This window comes from Perca flavescens, chromosome 3, assembly GCF_004354835.1.
Source record: "Perca flavescens isolate YP-PL-M2 chromosome 3, PFLA_1.0, whole genome shotgun sequence".
Lineage (NCBI taxonomy): Eukaryota > Metazoa > Chordata > Actinopteri > Perciformes > Percidae > Perca > Perca flavescens.
In genome coordinates this window covers 17,201,044-17,215,549 of record NC_041333.1, presented here as the reverse complement: position 1 = coordinate 17,215,549, position 14,506 = coordinate 17,201,044, and the positions used below count along the sequence as shown (strand labels likewise).

The window sequence follows — 14,506 nt, the reverse complement described above, 5'->3', positions numbered from 1 at the left end:
TAAAATAAAAATAAACTGGCCAGCTAATCTCACTGAGAGGCCCTGAGTGATCACCCTCTTTTTGTCTTCTGGTAATGGTTGTATTGATTATACGCTGTGTTGTGTTACCATATATTGGCCAGGTTGTGCATTAACAAAAATCCTTATTTAAGTCTCACCTGTGTGAAGGTGTACAGCGAGGCAATGGAAAACCACTGGACAATTTTAACAAATGTTGATCACGCTGACAGGAATTGCTATCATAAAACCATCCATGCGTTCCTTGAAAATAATTACTTACACTCTACAGTATTACAGTTACACAACACAAATAACTCTAGCTCTAAAATAATGAGATTTGGAATGAGGATCATCACTGTAACCACACTGCTTTCCAGGAGGATGCAGACACAAACAACGCCATTGGTTACAGAGAGAAAACCCAAACAACATGAGAAATGTGCGCAGCGCTTGAAAATGCCTTTGTGCTATTTTTGACATACTTCATACAAAAACAATTTATGTGTCACATGTATCTGTATCTGTTCCCAAACACCTGTGGTGTAGTCGAGAGCAATCATATTTACACTCACACTATCTATTTGAAGGCAACAAGGTCAGAAGTGGGTCCTAAGTTAGTAATCAAACTCCTGGTTTATATTTGTCTTTATATGCACAGACTGGGGCAGTTTGTGTTGGATGCATCTCACATCTACACTTTAGTACACCAGCTAGTTAATTGTATTCACAAAGCAGTCCATGTGTAAACTGGCTTCTGTTTATGTGGCAGCAAGAATTAAAGCCAGCAGAGTTCTGAGATGTCAGTTACTGAATAACAAGAGGGGGGTAATTCATGGATAAAATATTATTTTTATTATTATTATTATTATTATTATTATTATTATTATTATTATTATTATTATTATTATTATTATTATTATTATCATATCATATTTTCTAAGAAAGACAAATGTACAGACAGATTTGTGTTAATTAGTATTTAGTGTATGGCTCCAAATGCAGTGTTCACCACAGTCCACTTATTTCTTTACTTTCCCACTCCATTACCATTTTCCACGACTTGCACCAATGCAAGTCTATCACATTAAATATGTGTGGTCGATTATCAGGAAACTATTTCTCTTTCGAATCTCGTCCACTCTGCCATCAGAGGATGAAATACTTTACATTCACAGGTCTACCATTTTCCCATCGCTTACTAATTACTAAAAAACGTAGCTCGTGTGGATAAGTGAAGACTGCTGATCGGAAAATATAAGGCAAACTAACACAAGGTGATGTATACGATCTCCCCCATGCCGGTGACAGTAAAGGAAATATACGGACGTCCCAGGTTGTGAACAGATGTAACCCCGCCTTGATTTTGCACACTTCTTTACAGTCGCCGCGTCTCCTGCCTCCGTCAGTACCGAAGGTAACTCCGTGCGTAAAGCTCCTGGACACCAGACGGACATCGTACAATTTCAACCTCTGCTTCACTTCTCTGAAGACCGAAACCGAATAAAATCACTCGGCGTTTTAAGAAACAAGCGGGAAACAGTTAATGATTTAAAGCAGTTTTATTTATTTTTTATAATATGTATTTTGTGGCTCTCACCAGTGCAGTTTTTCCTAACAGCCTCTAGCCTACTAATGCCTCGCACCCAAGGCGCTGCACCGACTCGGTTCAATTATAAAGAGTAAACCATGTGCAAAGCAAATGAAGGAAACGAGTTAACTGTGGATGCTCTTGGATTTAACAGCCGGTGCCTGTAAAAACAAAGACTCAGTTAAACTTATGGCGTGAAGGTAAGGCAATTATTTTACTTGTGTGATTTGTACCGAACTTGGCAAAGACACAAAATAATCTATCTTCGTCAATATAGCACAAAATAACGCCCTATTCGTGTTTTAATCCAGCAGGGATCAGTGGTCCAGTCCAGCCTACTTAATGAGAGCTTCTGGTTGATGCAAAGTGATTTATTGGCTGTGATTCCAGAGATATTAACTTTCAAGGTGAATTTGCTGTTGCCAGAAAGATTTTTCGCTTCACCTGAACGCGCATTATTTGTTTATTTCCAAACGAACACTTTGAGTCCGTTTCTGAATGAGTGAGTGTGAGCGCGTAAGCGCACGAACAGTGTAGGCCTATGTGTGACACACACACAGCTTTATATTATAGGGATGATTTATTGTATAGCAGGTCGGTTAAACAGTATTGATCCGGATTGGCTTTAACTGAAAGCAAACATTTGCTCCCCGCTGTAATCCATCCTAGAAAAAGTGTTCTAAGAGAGCTGTAATTTATTTCTTCAAATGTGGCAGTGTGCCTGTGTTAATCTGTCCTTTCCAACCCACGGAGCGCTGTTTGTGCGTTACAGTTTGTAATTAATGCTGGGTTCTTCTCCTCGACACAACGCTCCGTGCAGGGCAGGTGACTGCTGTTCTGGCTGCACAACCCGTCCTGTATCCTATTAACCCTCGTTGAGCAGCTTTAACAAGTTAACACCAGGCGAAATTAATGACGGGGAAAGAAAGGGGGGTGGGGGGTTATGTTCAGCTATCCTGTTAAACGTGTGTGCACTAACAGTGTGGCTGTGATACTGAGTGTATACTGGCCTTTTTATGATTTATGTATTTGAAATGCTTGTACAGTATATAGCCTGATGTTGCTGTTTTTTCCGGATGAAATATGTAATTGGTCCCTCCACACTTTCCGCAGATTTACAGTATTTTAGTGTGTTTTTCTTTGGGATCATTATGCTTAGTTTGCCATTTTCCAAATGCAGTAACATGTTGTGGCAGCGAATGGTGATCATGACAATGCTGATATTGACATCCAGCTATAGTCACGTTTTAATTAGTTAGCAATGACTGAAAAAAAAGGAAAAAGAAGGAAACAAAATATGGCTAAATATGACCACCCTTCATAATAACTGATAACTCAGGTACAAAATATAAACACTGCTTTGACATGTGGTCAGCAGCTGTGCTGTATGTCGGCAGGTATGGATCTTTGGATAACTGAACCCTGGTCATAACACCTGGTCTCCAAAATGGAACTTTCAATTAAAAGGACACTGCCAGGTTTTATTGGACAGGGGAAAGTTGGTTATGTAAATTTGAATCCTTCTTGCTAGAGGAAAGTGAACAGCTTATTCCAAGGGAAAGCATCTTTAGTTAAATACCAAGATATCTGTTGAGACTGGATGTTGTGTGTATTCGCTGTCTTTTCAGTGACAGTATGACACATTGTTCATCCATATGGATTCTACATCTTCCTGTCTCTGATCTGTCACACTTCATTGTGAGCAAAACAGCAGTGCTAGTGAAGTCCAGCTGTTTGACACAGACAGTTGCATTGAATTAAATCCCCTGGATGCTTCCAGATAACTGTCAATTTAAAAACCGATATTTTTCTCAACACAATTTACTGGGATTAATAGAAGGAAAAGATAATACTTACACAGACTCTGCTATTGCTTTACATTGTGAGAGATTGGCTTACATGAGGATATTTACATCAAGGTGGTTGACATTCTTTAAGTAGATAAGGCACATTATTAGCACAGTTGTTAGGAGGTTTAAAGCCAAATCACTCGATGCAGCTGGTCAGTCAATAGTGACATTTAAATTCATCATACTGCTCCTAAGAGAGATGACATGCATTCAAGAAAAAGCCAACACCATGCTGCACTTCAATTACAAACCCAGACAAATGTTTACAGGGTTCTTGTGCCCAAATCCAGTCAGTGAAATCACAACCTCATTTATTAAACAGACACTCTTCAGAACAAAGCTATTCTCCATATGTGCTGGACTGGAGTGAAACCATTAGATTCAAGTACCAAATTGTTTTAAATTGAAGCATTCCCTTCGGTTTTGCAAGATAAAAAACACTACACAATCTACAAACTCTTGGCAATGTTACAACAGTTGTTTTTTAAAATTTAATTTGGTTCTCTTTAGAGGCAGCAGTGAGGCATTATATATATATTTTCTTTGGGGGGGGGGTAAACTCTGAAAGTTAAGTATAATTAAGTTCTACATGCCTTAATGCAAGTTAATTATTGTCTTGATTACTTTGATACACAAAAGATTATTTGTGATGATTTCAGAAAAGTGAAACCATAGAACCGTTAAGGTCCACAAACACCTTCTAATCATGCATCATGGAAAACACAGCTCTTCCAGTTCTAGCAGACCCAGAATGTTAAAAAGCTGTAGATGTTTCCTGAGGTCATGTCAATGTAAGCAGAAGAAAGTAAAAAGAGGGAGCAGAGGGAACATTGTTTGGACCAGAATAAACAAAAAAGGCAAAGGAATGGACACGAGAGCTTCCGTGACCTTTGCATTTGGTTCTGTCTGTAACATAAGTGAGCTAAGATGAAATAGCTTACCTTTTCAGCAGAACCTAAAGCACTAACTGAAAATTCAAAATGGCAGTGTAAACATAGTCTCCTCTAACAAGCAGTGGAATTATTGTATATCTCAGTAATATTGCAGCTCCTCCTGTATGTCTTACAGTATGTGTGTGGCATACATGTGACTCTGCAGCCCCATTGGGTTTTAACAGTAAATCATTTAATTGTATTGGATCTCTGTGAATGTATCTGACTGGCCTACATTCTCTCTCTCCTGAAACCCACTCCCCAGCATGTCAAATATGTCAACACTCTCGGGACCAGTACCATCACCGAACGGATGGAGGAGCCAATTAGGTCTTAAAGCCAATGGGAGATCCATCAGGATCTGATTAAGCTCCAGGTTACAGTTATATGCTGAGAAGGTTATGTTGGCAGGTTGGTCTCTCTTTACATTAATGGTGTGTCCATGATATATATTGATACATATGTACTGTATATAAACAATATGGTGCATTATGTTTGAGTAATAAGTGTAACGCTAAATGAGTATGTGGGCTCAGTATTTTATTGCACTGAGTTACAGAATAAACAAGACAAGACTTAAACACACACAGACAAAACAAGCTTCTGGCAATTCAAAAATCAGAAAATTTGAAATAGTCCATTACACTCCACTGTCCCCAACACATTACAAATCTTAATAAGGTCCATTTCATTCTAGTGTTAAAGGTGCAATATGTAATATTGTGTGTAATACTGGCAGCTAGCGGTTAAAATAGTTACTGCACTACCAATTCAAAATACTGGAGTGTCGTTTCCCCCGCCCCCTCCTGCCCAGACTCGAAGTTCACGGGGGTTGCCAGGCTGAGACAGCAGCATTCACAACAATGTTGCTAGACGCTTTTCTCACATAGCCAGACATTACTCCACAGCACAGCAGAGTAGCTAACGGTAGATGCTAGTCTCACATAGCCAGACATTACTCCACAGCACAGCGGAGTAGCTAACGTTAGATGCTGGCTATATTGACAGTCATAAAAGCCCGTGCTCACGCGGAGCTCTGTAACCAACTGACAGACACATTTTTTCGGCTTAAAATTACAGTATGAACCGCTAAAAACACAACAACCTCACTGTCCTCTCCGCACGCCAGTCAGGCACACTTCCTCGGCTTAGAATTACAATACGAAACGCTAAAAATACCACTACCTTGCCGACGGAACACACTTCATTAGCTTAGAATTACGGCAATCGCTAAACACACTGCAAACTCACAGTCCTCTCTTTCCGATTTACAGCCCCCCTCTCGTGGTTTAAAATAACTCACCGTTGTCGGCTCCAGCCGCTGAAGAGGCTACACGCTGTAAACAGCCATGGGCTGCATGCCTGGTCCTCCCGGTAACGTTCGCAGTTAACAGGGTTAGCATGGCGGCGTTAGCCAGGACCAGTCGAGATCACTTTACTGGCTATGTCTCAATTGTTTTTGCGAGTAACCAACTCGGTTACTCTAGCTATATAATTCAATATGAGTACACAAATGTTGAAATGACAAAAAATGCCCATCCCTAGTAGCTGTGATAAATTAGCCTGAAGCTAATGCTTACCTGTTCAGGAGAAAATAAGCCAACTCTGCATCCTTTTGGGCTCTAAGCTGTCTCCATCTTTCAAATACAGCTAATGGCCAAGAGCATATTTAATAATTGCCTGTGTTTGTATGAGAGCTAAGGGTGGGTGGTGGTGGTGCTGGAGTGGGTGTGAATGAGGGGCCCAATTTGGACAATTTTGAAATAATTCCTGGCCTACATTCAACCACTAATCGCAATTCTACATTTAAAACCGTATTTAACTAATTGTGTGAATGCCAACATATATAAAGTTGAATCATCCGCATACATTCATTCATCAGTCATTTGTGAAAATGGTGTACAGCAATGGCCCAAGACAGCTAACAGTGTTGCACACAGCAAGGTCACAGTTTTTTGATCGTGGTTAGGTATATGGTGAAAACGTGGTTAGGTGTATGGTGAGTAAGTGTATGATAACGTGGTAAGACTAAAAGAAGAACTATTATTTTGTTTGATTAGTTTTGTTTTTTATTTAAAATAAACAGATTTTCATATCCAACTTTAAGTTTGAACTCTTGGACAACAAGTTATTGATTGGCAATTGTTTGTTGCGTTAATTACGTTGGCAAGAACTGAGAGACGCAAAACAGTGAAAGCGCTGGTGCAGCGGACCACGCATTGGAGAGTGTGGGCAGCTAGATGCGGTGCGGACGGACATCAGGGTTCGGTGCCGGGCAGTGGACCATGCATTGCAGATGATGCATCTAGAGGAGTTACAGTTCACAAACTTTTGAACAAGACATGTCAGGTCCAGAATTCTTGTGGAAAGCATAGGAAACATGGATGCACTGCAAGGTGGGGTCCACTATTGATGAAGGTGATCCAAAAAGGAGATCTCTGCAAATGCAATAAATTTACAGAAAAGCAGTGCAACCAGTCCGCTGATCATGTATTACTCTGATTGGAAGAGACGGAAAACTGCAGTATTGCGGATATTGAAAATCAAGAAGGCTTTACTAGAATTGAGTCGAAAAAGGAAGAAACTTCTGTTGGATACTCTCAATCAATTACATCAGTTACATTGAACTGGAAATGTCAAAAGCCAGTAACTTAATGGGACAAGATTTACTGGTGACCTGTCAATGGCAGAAAATGCTATCATCCAATTCCACAAAAAAAAGATTTAACGATGAGATTTGTGCTTTGTTGTCTGTAAAATCTGTGAAAAAGAGTAGTCCCATCTACAACCTCAACCCTGTTGTAGGAGACGGACTGCTGAGAGTTGGTTGAAGGCTGTTCAGGGCTGCTATGCCAGAAGAAAGCAAACACCCAATTATCCTGTCAAAAAATCAGCATATCTCCATGTTAATTCTCCGACATATCCATGAACAGATAAGGCATGGGGGGAGAAATCACATCCTTAACCTTATTGGATCACACATGCTAATGCCGCTGCGAGAAAAATCTTGTCAAGTTGTGCTTTTTGCATGGTCACAAAGGAAAAATGTTTGATCAAAAGATGGCTGACCTGCCCAAAGAGAGAACTACTCGAGACTTACCTCCATTCACAAAGGTCGGGGTTGATGACTTTGGGCCAGTTCAGGTAAAGAAAGGCCGTACCAGTGTCACATGTCTGCTCAGATAATGGCACAAACTTCACAGGAGCAGAGAGGGAGCTAAAAGGAGCAATTGCAGAATTGAACAATGGGACGGTGAAGAGCTTCACATCATGGCTGTGCTTGGGAAAGCATAATCAGGCTGGTTAGAAAGCTGCTGATATCTGTTTAACACCAACAAACTGATGAAGCCTTGGTCGCTGTCTTATGTGAAGCTGAAGCAATCTTAAATGATCGACCCTTTACCAAAGTCTCTGCAGATCCTAACGATTTGGAACTTCTGACGCCAAACCATCTTCTTACATAGAAAAAGAAACCGAGTTTGCCTCCGGGACTGTTTGATCAAAAGGACCAGTATGTAAGAAGACGATGGAAACAGGCACAGTACATTTCAGATTTATTCTGGAAAAGATGGGCAAAGGAGTATCTTGCTTTGCTACAGGAAAGGCAAAAGTGGAACAAAACAAAACGTAATCTTGCAACATGAGACATTGTTTTGATTGTGGATGCCACAGCCCCATGAAATTCCTGGATAATTGGAAAAGTAATCAAAACATTCCCTGACAAGTTCGGCATGGTCAATTCTGTTCAAATCCAGACAAAAACAAACATTATTGAAAGACCATTTTATTGTCTATTAGTATAAAATGAATTGTCAGCATAAAAAGTTGACATGCTAAGCAGACTCTAAAAAAAAAGGAACTTTGTTTAACGTAGCCTAATTTTGCAGTTTTGAAAATGTTTCTAATAAGTTATAAATTGCTCCGTGTGTGTGTGTGTGTGTGTGTGTGTGTGTGTGTGTGTGTGTGTGTGTGTTTAATTGTCTTGTATAGCCATATACAATTAGGGGCCAGTTGTGTTGGAGCCATTTTATTGGCAACCAGCGTGTGACGCTGGGGGTGGAAAAAGTTTATTTAAATGTGGCCTAATTGGTTCAACTGTGTTGCGCACAGCAAAGTCACAGTTTTTTGACCGTGGTTAGGTGTATGGTGAAAACGTGGTTAAGTGTATGATAACGTGATAAGACTAAAAGAAGAACTATTATTTTTGTTTGATTAGTTTTGTTTATTTAAAATGAACGGATTGTCATATCCAACTTTAAGTTTGAACTCTTGGACAACAAGTTATTGATTGATCGCATCTACACCGATGCCACGTGTTAATTACCGACCAAACAAAGAAACAATTGTGCGCCAACCGCTTCCAATAAAACACATTTGGTCCTGTTAGTTAAATAATTGAGCAGAGGCGTAACATTCTATTTTTTTCATTAATAACTCGTCATCAATGATATCAAATGCAGCTGTAAAATAAAGGCAGCCAGCACCCACCTATTTTCTTTTCTTCAATTTTTTCTCTGCCAATCAGCAGTCATTTGGTGAGGTGTACATACTCTGTATTATTTGCCTTTACAGTGCAATTTGAATATCACTAAAACCTTCGCAAATTCATCACACATTGCACATGCAAATACGCAAAGTTGCTAAAGTGACTGCCTTGCCATTAAAAGCAGACCAAAAATAACGTATGATCATCTAACGCTCTGCTAGATAGAGATGCATCATCACATAGGCAAGTTTTAATTTGAAAAACATCCCATTGCTCTTGGTCTCTTGAGGGATGAGCAAGCAACAGCCAGTCAAAATTCAGGGTGTGCAGAAAAAACAGGGAACCTTTCCATGACTCTCTATCTCACTGATCCGCTGTGGAGCTAGACACACACACAATATATCCCCTGAGAGGTGTGAAAGTGCTTTAGCTACAGATAGGCTACCTTGTCAGAGGATAGCAGGCACCCTCTTGTACAACCACATATGTGCATGAATGCACATGCACATTCCATACAGACACACAATAAATGTTGTTGGACACAGAATATCCTAATTGGTCGTGGCTCCTGTAGAGCCACAGCTAAATGGCTTAAAAACTACTTACAGTCCCACAGGGGGATGTGGACCAACGGGGTGACAGACAATGTGCAGTGATTGACAGGGTGACTATTAGAACAAAGGGGAAGTAATGAGGATTAATAGCATAAGTAGAAAGAAAGAACAGGATTTCCTTGGAGAAATGAAATATGTAGTGTAATGTGTTTGGTGTGAATACCCTGAAACGGGAATGTGTGGTCCATTCAAGTGTCTCCCTGTAGACTTTTAACTAGAAGCAGTAGTTCCACATCATTCTAACTCTAGCAGATGGTGCCTGACACACAGACCCTCAAGGTCTGAAAAGAAAAATCATTTACACCGCTTACTTATAAGGTCTTCTTTTGGTTCTGAACCTTAGCCTTCAAAAGGCCAAAAATTAAAAAGTGAAAGTGAGATGAAGTGGGGGTGATGTGTCAGATTCAATCCTGGCATGAGACGACTCACTTAGGCTACCATCTAACCAATTTTTTGTGTGTCAAGCTGGGATTGTACTAAACAGCCTTTCAGTGCCAGCTTCTTTGACATTTTCCTCAAGAGTCTGGGAGTCTTTTGTTTGGTGAACAAAACAAGCATGTATCCTCCAGTCTGTATGACATTTTGGTCTTAGCTTTGATACATTATTGTCCGAATACTTTATCAGCAACTGCTAATCTCTGAAAAAAAAACATGTGCCTCCCTTCTAGCCCTGCCCCTGCTTGATATGTTCCTCAAGAATATGTAAGCCGCAAAACAAGTGGTTGCAATACAAATGTTTTTACAGTATATCTTCTACTTTTGTTTGTGGTAGTTGCCAATTTTGTACTGATTAACTCATGGACATTTTTCTATCAACTTGTACGGAGCTCTGAGCAGCCGAGATGCAACATCTTTTTCCCCTGGGCCATACGTTCACTGAACAAACAATAACTCTGTGCAATAATGGCCATTTCCCACCCCAACCCATCTCCCATCCCCTGTCATGATCAACCACACTACCTCTGGACATTATCTCATCTGCGAACTTTCTTCCTATGCTGAAACCTGCTGCTATCTTATACATATGTGTGCGGGTGGGTCTGTGTTGTCTGGGAGGGATGGGAGGGTGTCAGTCAATGGCCTGTATCCCAAAATACATGTGCTGTATATGTGGGTAGGTGATTGTGTGTGGGAGAGAGAAAAGAGAGAGTGAAATGTATGCAGGGAATAGTTTTTTGTTTGTTTGTTACATATTTATTTATCTTTTTAAAAGCACTAATCTGGAGCAGCACCTTAATTTTCATTGTTTTAATACACTTTATTCATGCAATGACGTGACGAGTTTTGCATCATCTGGCGGATCTCGGCGGACCTCCGTACACTGCGGCCATGAAGGGAAGCTACACAACTTTCATCTAAATACACTGCCCACACTGCCATGACACAAAGCTGGATTTAAATCAGCAAAATATCTCTAACCCTCGAACCCTCTAAGGTGGTCAGTAACATGACTCCAATGGGATGCTCATGTTGCTCTGGGTCTGCAATAGGCAATTGTTTGCAAAAGAAATGTTGTGGACTCTTTACATTGCTACAGTATTTTTACATATAGGTCTGTATCAGCATAATGTGCCATGGACAGGTGAATAAAAAATTGAGAAACATAAAAATTAAGTATACAGTATCTTGTTTTTCGCAGAAAGAAGTGTACTGGCAACCCTCTAATTAAGGGTTTTAGGGCCAATCTCCTTCAGCAATTTAACGTGATTACAATTAGCTTATTCAATACCAATGACTTGAGCATTTTGTAGAAAGCTTCTACATAATAGGCCCTGCAAAACTACTACTTTTGAAAATTACCTTGCTATTTAACTGGCAGCATTCATTGCTTACAATCCTTTCCATGCAATCAACCACTCAAAAACAGCAATTGAATATTTCTTGCCTGAGAAATTGTGGATCCAATTTCCTCTCTTGCACCCCTCTTAGCGATCACACAGCAGCTTGAAAGTAAACAAGAACCCTTATTTCTTTCAAATTCCTGGTAAAAGTGACAACCACAAGACAACATTGCGGTTTCTGTTGTCACTAGCAATCCATCTGGCCATATAACCTTTATGCAGACTCATTTGTTGCATCTCGTTCTTGTTGCAGAACTTGCAAGTTGCTCAAAATATGATTTTAACAAGTTCCATCCTGCCAATCCCATTTTCACATAGAAAAGGACTGACATGTTTTCGCAAGTCTTAGTAGGTTGTAGCATGCTATAACAGGCCCCTGCATTTGCACGTGCAATGTAGTCATACCGATGCAGATACCGATGAGAACTTTTGTTCATGGAAAGGAGAATATTGCAGGCTGCTATTTTTAATAACTCACAAATCACTGATATTAGTTTGGGTCATACTTCCCTTCCTTTCCCTTTAAATGCAGCCCCGTATGGCCACAATTATGAAATTGAAGTAATCAGCTTTGCTTCAAATATCTCTGCTGGCCACATTTTTCTCAAAGGACAAACAAAGCAACCAAATAATGCAACATTTTCACTTAGAGATTGTGGGGACTGAAGTCTTGGAAGTTTGATCGTGTGTCAGATAATCTCTAAACTCAGAAGAGGGAGAATGTGATAACAGAAAGACCCAGGTACAGGTATCACCAATGCAATAGATCTACCTGCTACACTGCATCTCTGGTCGCACCATAGCCAACAGCACCATCCAGGTCAGTGTGGGGCTATGCATGATTATAAACTGCATGAGATGACTGTGCAGTAAGCTCAGACATGTACCAGACAGGAAAAACACAGTTTCTTTTATTTTTATCAACAACATAATGTGTTGACTTTTCAACAACACAGTTGTTGCCGACAGGTACGGTGGGGGCCTACAGTAGCAACGGATTTACCAGATCATCTATGACCTTTGTTGAGGAGGCAACGTGTGTAAGGTTGTGCAGGGACAATGTGTGGATGTTTGTGTGCAGCCTTTCCTATGTGTGTGTCTGTGTGTTATTTGGCTTGTAATGGAAAATCAGCCAGAGGTGTGTGTGTGTGGTATGTGTACTTGTGTGTGAAGTATTTGGCCTCACAAGAGACAAGACTGGTTGTTAGGTTGGAGCTTCCCTACGACCTAATGAGGTAAATGGAGGCTTGTTACCAACCTCCCTCTCCTCTCATCTCCTTCCAGGGTGGTGAATGCTCCACCATTTTTACCCTTATGGCTTGATTTGAGTAGGTAATGGCTGAAATCATTGCTACAATAACCTTTATGTCCAACTCTATCAATAACATTGATGCATAGGTGGAATTTGTACCCAGAGGGTTTTTGTCTTTGTGGATAATGCATTAGTGACTTTTATTCAGCCCTTTATATCCATCTTCCTTTCTCTCAATATGACTCAACTTGGGGCTTCCTGGATGGTCTCCAATATTTCATTTGTCCTCACCTCTTTCTGACAGCATATCCACGGTGAGAAGTCCCTTGTTAGTGGTAAAACTTGTACTCTGAATTTCCAGTGATACAGGTTATTGCATACGTCAGTCAAATAAATGACTGAGTGGTCCCTGTTGTACTTGTTTAGAAGTCAAGTCAGGAGGTTCAGCACCTTGGCACAACAAACTGCTGTCTTTTTTTTCTTTGTTTAAATATAGAGAAATGAATCGGATTGAAAAGATAGATGTGATTTATAATCATCATTACAAACACTTTCTTTAAATTGTGACTCTTTTACTATTGTAGTTGTTTTATGAAGATAATAGTTTACCACTTAGAGCAGAACCGATTTTGGCTGCAAGAGTGCCTTTTATTTTTAGGAAATAGCAATATACAGTATATTTCTTTTGACTCATTCACCATTTTTCCATTTTTTTAATAATAATGTATTGCCATATCTCAGAAGGGGGCCAAATCAAACTGAGTGCACCTTTACATAAGAAGGATTTTACAACATTTAAATGGTAAGTGTAGAGAGAAAGGATGCATAATTGCAACACCAAGAAAATGACACTAATTGCTATACTCTGAATGAGCAGGTTTATTTTCAGCATGGTAAAAGTCATTGCAGCTACCACCTACACAGCCAGCCTGCAAAAAGCAGCTTCCCAATTGTGATGAATGGCCTCTTCACTTATAGCAAGCAAAAGGGAGCTATTTTACAAAAAAGGGAATTCACAAGATAGTCATTGACTTTGCCAGCATCAATGATTTTGACCTGGCATCTAAGAGGGGCTGTAGCAGATAGGAAACTAATTAGGATGAAGGCTATCGCAGGGTAGAATGAAACACTTTGACAGTATTGACCAAGTGGTATCAACTTGAGGTTTTGCTTCCCCTTTGCATAGGCTGATACTAGGAATTAGGATACATTTTTATGTTGCAAGAGTTGGAGAGCGTTAGCAATACTAAATACCCTTCTATGAGGAAAAACAAGGTGTAAATAATTGACAAAATGAATTTAGAAAAGAAAATTACCCTGACATATTATCCACATAAATTTGATTATTGAATCCAATATTAGTAGATACTTTCAGTTAGGATAATCACTCTATGAAACATATTTCACATTGTGCATTTCAAACAATGCCCAAGAATGTGAAAGGAACATTGAGAAAATAGGGCAAAACAACACTGATGTGTATTGTAGAGCGGTAATGAAGGTACTGGTGTAAATGGTGTGTTTCTCTTCTGTTGCATTCACATGCAGGATGTGTTGTTTGTGCATGTGTGTGTGTTTCTGTGTGTTTGAGGGGGTTTAACAATCAAATTTCAAGCCTCTAGAATAGCAGTGATTCAATACAAATTGTTGATTAAATGGGGCTTATTGTAAGATTAACAGTGTGGTTTATAGCAAGGTTTAATAAAAATGATGACTGCATCGCTGCTGCATGATTGGATGAGATTAGCACTCAACAGCAACAAGGAACAGGCCTGATTATTATTTTTCTGCCTGATGCCATTTCAGAGACCATTCAATATGCTATGGTAGATGTGATTGCAATTGCAAAACAGTTGCTGTGAATGAAGCAGCCTTAATAAGTTTACAGCAAAAATAATGCTGTAAAACTTTTCAACTTAAATAATGTGGGGTACAATAATAAT

The 14,506-nt window shown here is 39.7% G+C and overlaps 1 protein-coding gene across 1 annotated transcript in view; it reads left to right on the top strand.

Moving 5' to 3' along the window:
* Positions 1–1,706: 1,706 nt before the first annotated feature.
* Positions 1,707–14,506, top strand: part of drd2a (dopamine receptor D2a) — a 45,037-nt gene continuing 32,237 nt past the window's right edge. The window contains exon 1 of the mRNA XM_028573677.1: positions 1,707–1,788. The gene's annotated coding sequence lies outside the window, so the exon portion shown is untranslated. The remainder of the gene's footprint in view (positions 1,789–14,506) is intronic.